General features: G+C 36.9%; 1 long non-coding RNA gene across 1 annotated transcript; it reads right to left on the bottom strand.

Moving 5' to 3' along the window:
* Positions 1-2143: 2143 nt before the first annotated feature.
* LOC129347469 (uncharacterized) lies at positions 2144-4621 on the bottom strand. The gene is made up of 2 exons (XR_008599586.1): positions 4126-4621; positions 2144-4000 (listed from the first exon to the last, which is right to left on the bottom strand). It is a non-coding gene; the product is annotated as an uncharacterized LOC129347469 (long non-coding RNA).
* Between the last annotated feature and the right edge of the window lie 1440 nt (positions 4622-6061).

Genomic DNA, 6061 nt, shown 5'->3' with positions numbered 1-6061 from the left:
TAAAATTTCTAGAAATACAACAAATGCAAACCCTCATTTTCTCACCAAAACAAGAGCGATTAAACTGAGTCTGACCTGAATACGGATGATCTGCTCCCAAAAGCCCATTCAGTGTGTGGACAAACCGGGCAGCACACACACACACACACACACACAGACGTACACACACACACCTCCCTGGGTGAGGAGCCAGCAATGGCCCCTCGTAAATAAGGGTTCCTGTATTTTCGGTGAAACCCAGTAGTGCATCTGGATCCCATCAGAGCTTGTGTTCCCTTTGCAAATGATCCCAAATGTTTCTAATTATGCCAGAGGAGTCGGCACGAGGCTGCGTGAACGCTGTGTATATGTGTGTGTGTGAGTGTGTGTGTGTGTGCTTTCGTGTGTCGCCCTGGCAGACACACACACCTAAACACTGGCCTCTGTTTATTCATGGACAGAGTAACAGAGATGGACAGCATGGTCTTGACCCCTGCAGCCTCTGCTCAGGTCACTGCTCGTGGTGAAGACTGAAGAGTGAAAGATGGCCGGAGGTGGATTTCCTTCGCCGGTCTTCCCTGCAAATAACAATACTTTCACAAGATTTCTAACCTTAGTTGCAGAATGAGCTAAAAATTAACAAATATAAACTCATCCACAGTGGAATAGACCTTTTTCATATTTAAATCAGTGCAATTTCTATATTTAACCCAAACATCAGTACGTAAGACCTGCTTCATGTTTAATGGATGTCAGTGCTGGACTCTAAGGATGTAGATGATCCTTTTCAATGTGCAGAAAAACTGTAAATGTGATTGTTTGCACTTTCGTTGTCATTAAAGCCTCACAGGTGCGTGACTGCACACACCAGGGAGCGTTTCATTAAGTGCTAACAGAGTATTGTACAGAACATTTTCTCTGCTACTTCACCATGAATGAAAATCCTGGAATGAAGCCACTATTATCTGTGCCAAGCAGGATTTTAAAAACAAAAAGACTTACCAGAAAAGTTATCAGAGTTGCTGTTTCTGGAAGCAGCCAAACGAGTGACCCCTGTCAGATTTCACAAGCCAGTTTTCAGGAATCATTTCCGAGAATTTTCATGAAACTGTTCTGACTAACTTACTCTATTCTCCTGTTCCAGGCTTCATTCTTTTTTAGCTGTATTAAAGAATATTTTTATATCAACAGTTGGTTAAATTACCTACAAACCCCAGAAGATTTGCTCCTGAACCCCTAAATTATCCATAAGTTGCTTTCAAATTTGAGGGTTGTGACCTCCATCAGCATAAGCACCTCCAAGTTTGAGGTTCTTTGCTAAAAACCTGTGGATTGCTCCCTCTGTGTTGGGGAGAACTTGTGCCCCAAGTGAAAGAGTTCAAGCATCTTGGGATCTTGTTCATGAGTGATGAGAAAATGGAGCATGAGATGGACAGACAGAGTGGTGAAGCCTCAGCAGCAATGTGGGTAATAAACCAGACTGTCGGGGTGAAGAGGGAGCTGATTCAGACGCTGAAGCTCTCGATTTATCGATCGATCTATGTTCCAGCCATCGCCAATGGTTATGAGCTCTGAGTAGTGATAAAATTAACAACGTTGTGGATACAAGCGGCCGAAATGGGTTTCCTTTATAGGTTGGCTGGCTTTACAGACAGATGGATGGAAATTAGTTTCTTTGGTTTTAGTTCATTTTACTGCCCTCCAGTGAGCTATTGCAGCTATTTCCAACAAATGAAAATGCTAAAAAACCCATTGCATGCTAACTGGTCAAAACCAAACAACAAGATTAGCCATCGATAAAGATAGTGGAACATTTAGCAGCGACAGAACAAGATATTTCTATCTTGAACCTGGAAGAGACGAAAATAGAACAAAAAGGAGATGAAAATGGGTCTTAAATTTGTTGTATGTAGCCAGAGGCATGACTCCAACTTGCCAACAACATATCAGTTTTATAACGTGACACTTATTATTCTAGAAAACTGTCATTTAGAAAAATGTCCATTAACTCGCAATCTGAATGAAGTTGAGCCTAAGACCCACTGATGACCAATGTTCCCTGTAATTTTTCCTGAGTCTGAGCAAACACACAAACTCCCTGAGCGTCCCTTGGACCACTGTGAGCAACATCAGACGTGTGCACTGTGGTCACACCAGCATCACATCCATTCAAGTTACATGGTTTATTAAAAGAATCAAATTACAGCATTTACATTTCTGTTAAAACACTTTGTCAACAGGAGCCAGTTGAAGGCTGCAGTGATTTTAGTGACACTACAATGTATAAGAGTGAAGTTATTGAATATTTGTCTCTCTTTACTGTTGCAGCGTTTTTGCAAATTGCAGACGGACCCTGTTCACTCCATAGACACCAATGTTATTCCTGTAGCTTGAAAGACAGCTACTTTTGATAAAACTGGGCTTGTAGCACATTGTCTGCCTTGCAACAATGGGAAAGAGGCACCGTTTATGTTTTGACAACCTATATCTAATGAGTTATTGATGCTGGAAGTCTGAATCTGTGAATATCTTTCCAACTTTACTGAACTTGGGGCCACTACCACCTAAGGAGTGATATATTTAATTTTGAAAAAAGCATTTAGCCATACTTAAAGCTTTAAGTGCTTTATTAACACGGAACTAAAAATTTTGTATTGTTTTATTATCACAGGTTCTGTCTGAAAAGAGGTGGCATCATTTTAAACAGTGAAATCAAACTAACAAAATGTAATGACCAACCAGTGAGCAATACTGGATTCTGCAAAAACATAAACAACTTTTTTTAAAATCTAAATCTTATCTTAACACAGTTAATGTGTTAACTTATTTTTGTGTGTATGCATGTATTTATTGATTTATTTAGTACTGTTAACATATCAGAGTTCTGAGTGAATTTTTCTTAAGATAGGCAAAGGCCATTTATTGATTACATATAGGCTCTTAAATGTTTATTAAAAACTGAAAAGCATTTAAAAAAAAAAACAACTTAGGCATTTATTGAGTCACTAAAATACTGTAGAGTACAGACCACATCAGCATGATTATAAGCATCCTCTGGTAAATGAACAACCAGATACTGATGTCTCTCACCATATGGACTTCAGGAGATGACTGGGGGATGATAAACTGTGACCTACTGGTTGGGTTCTCTCTGTTCTCATGTTTCTTACATGTTTGTCCCCTGACAGCCAGGTCCTAATGTTTTTTGAGCAACACACCATACTATGATATTTTTACAATGATGGTTCTACTATGAAACCAGTTTGACATGTTCAGGTGTTCTTTGTGTGAAAACTCAGAGATTTCAGGTATCAGAAGGTGGTTTTCAACTTCATTTATTAACTTTCTGCTTCAATTTTAAATCAAATTTCCTTCACTAACCCAGCCCTCTGGACTTCCAGGAAGCTGTGTTCCTATTGGCTGTCCAGGTGGCTGCTTGGTGTTATCAGGAACACCTGAGCAGCTTGGTGTTATCAGGAACACCTGAGCAGCTCAGTGTCTTCCTGCTTTATTTAGCTGCAGACAAACATTTTCTCTGCTTCTGTTCACCACTGAACTGGGTTTGGCTCCATTGCTTTAGGTTGTTCTTTAGGCATTGGCTTGCAGCTTCCAGCAGTAAAATCATCTTTAATGTGTTTCTTGGTGTGTTTTAGGGCTTTGTACTGGATAGTTGTCTTGGTAAATGTGGTTCTTTAGCCACAGTTAGCACATGGTGCTAATGTGTGCAGTGATTAGTGGATTTGGTACAGCTGAGTTGTGTCTTTATCTTGGCTGTAGTGAGTCTTCAGAGGTTTTTGGTCAGACACATTCTGTATTCTTGTTTGAGAACCATCGTTGGTTGTCCAGAAGGTAAGAGTTCCTGTCCTGATTCTCTGTTCTCAGAGGTTCTCTGGTAGGCTGCAGGAGACTTTAGCATTTAGGTTGTACTAGTTTGGTTTTTGTATGGTTTCATTTGGACGACTATCTTGAGGCCCCTCCATGTGGTTTAGTGAGGTTTTCTGGAACAGTTCTACAAAGCAACCTGCAGCAGAAGAGACTTTCAGAGTTTTTAGGAAGTTCTGGAGACCAGACTTTAGAGCAGCAGAAACATTTGTCAGCAGTTTGAGCAGGAGAAGGTGAGCTTCAGAGTAGAAATGAGACGGAAACCTTCTTGACCCGTGTGGTGAGGTCCTGTACCAAGAGTTTGAGCAGGTTGTGAAGAGTCTGTAGTTCTTTGGTCTGAAAGCACAAGAAGAATCAACTCATTAAAGGAGAAAACAGGAGATATTGTTGGTTCTTCTGTCGCTCTGCAGTTTCCTTAGACTGAATATCAAGTTTATATTTTAAATGATTTCCCATGTGAGCCCAAGAAGACTTCAATAAACTCCCTCCATCCCCTGGACACAACACATTTTATTACCATGTTAAATCTTTTTTTTAAAATATGTTTTTGAGTTTTAATCATAGTTTTAGCGTAGTTTTTTCTCTTTGCTTGTTTAGTTTTGTCATCTGTGTGAAAGGTGCTAAACAAATAAAGGTGAATTGATAAACTGAATAATTGACTAACTCATGATTGTGACAACAGAAGTATTTTCATTGTGATTTAAGGGTTTATTTCATTTTTAAGGTTGGGGTTAAAGTCTTGACAAAAAAAGATTAAAGAATTAAATTGCCTTTAAAAAAGCAATTACATCAAAGGAAAAAACATTTAATACAATAAAACTTTTAAAAAGAAAGTTAAACATTAAATACAATTAAATTATATTAAGGAGACAAAATATTTTATTAGATAATTAAATGGAAGATACAAAACACGTAATTATGAAATTTAACAAATATTTGTAAACAAAAATATTAAACATTAAAGATGAAATATTTTTGATAATTAAACATTTAAAAAATACAATTAAACAAGAAGAATATTAAACATTTTTTAAAAATACAAAACATTTAATTAGATTATTAAACCTTTAAAAACAAAACATTTAATTAAAAATTAAATGTTTAATTCAAAAATTAAATCTTTAAGACAATAAAACTTTAAATAGGAATTAAACAGAAAATACGATGAAGCATTTAAAAAGAAAATGAAACATAAAAAGGTGGTAAAACACTTAAAAAGAAAAACCTTAAAGATTTAATCAAAAAATTAAACATTGGGAAAGAAAAAGGAATTGTTCAAACAAGCCAATAAAACATTTGAAAAAACAACAATTAAACATTAAAAAGAAAACATTTCAAACTCAAATCAGACATTAGAAAAGAATAAAAGGTGAGAAAAGAGCAAAACTAAACATTTAAGAAGAATCAAACTAAAGACAAAACATTTGAAAAGACGCCAGTTAATCTTTAGAAGATCAAATTAAACAGAAGAGACAATAAAAGGATCAAAAAGAGCAAAAACAGATAAAGGTCTTCAAGTGTTTTCTAGTCTGAAACAAAAACATCAAGTTGTTTCTTCAAACATTTCCTCTTTCTATGTTCTTGGTTTGATTGTGGACAGATTTACTAAGAACTCATTTCAGAAAACTGCTTTCCAGATAAAGTCTACTAGTAGTTAAAGGCATTGATCAAACTAATGTTACCTTCTGATCTCCACAAACTTTACTGTTCAGTGAAGAGAATCAAAGTTTGTTGAGGATTTCTAAAGAACCCACAGGTGAAGGTCTGAGAAGAACTCAGATGGATGGTCTAAATGTGAAATCAAGACTCATGGTCACAAGTTTTAACGCTTCTGTTAACCAGAAAGCTCAAACTAACAGAGAAGTACTGAGAAACTTTTCAAATTTCAGTCCTCAGACTGTCTAAAGGTTCAAACTAACAGAGAAGTACTGAGAAACTTTTAAAACTTCAGTCCTCAGAGTGTCTGAAGGTTCAAACTAACAGAGAAGTACTGAGAAACTTTTAAAATTTCAGTCCTCAGGCTGTCTGAAGATTCAAACTAACAGAGAACTACTCAGGAACTTAGAGGATTTCAGTCCTTGGACTGTCTGAAGGTTCAAACTAACAGAGAACTACTGTGGAACTTCGAGGATTTCAGTCCTTGGGCTGTCTGAAAGTTCAATCTAACAGAGAACTACTGTGGGACTTAGAAAATTTCAGC

Source organism: Amphiprion ocellaris, chromosome 18 (genome assembly GCF_022539595.1).
Source record: "Amphiprion ocellaris isolate individual 3 ecotype Okinawa chromosome 18, ASM2253959v1, whole genome shotgun sequence".
NCBI classification, from domain to species: domain Eukaryota; kingdom Metazoa; phylum Chordata; class Actinopteri; family Pomacentridae; genus Amphiprion; species Amphiprion ocellaris.
This window is presented reverse-complemented; position numbering and strand designations above follow the sequence as displayed.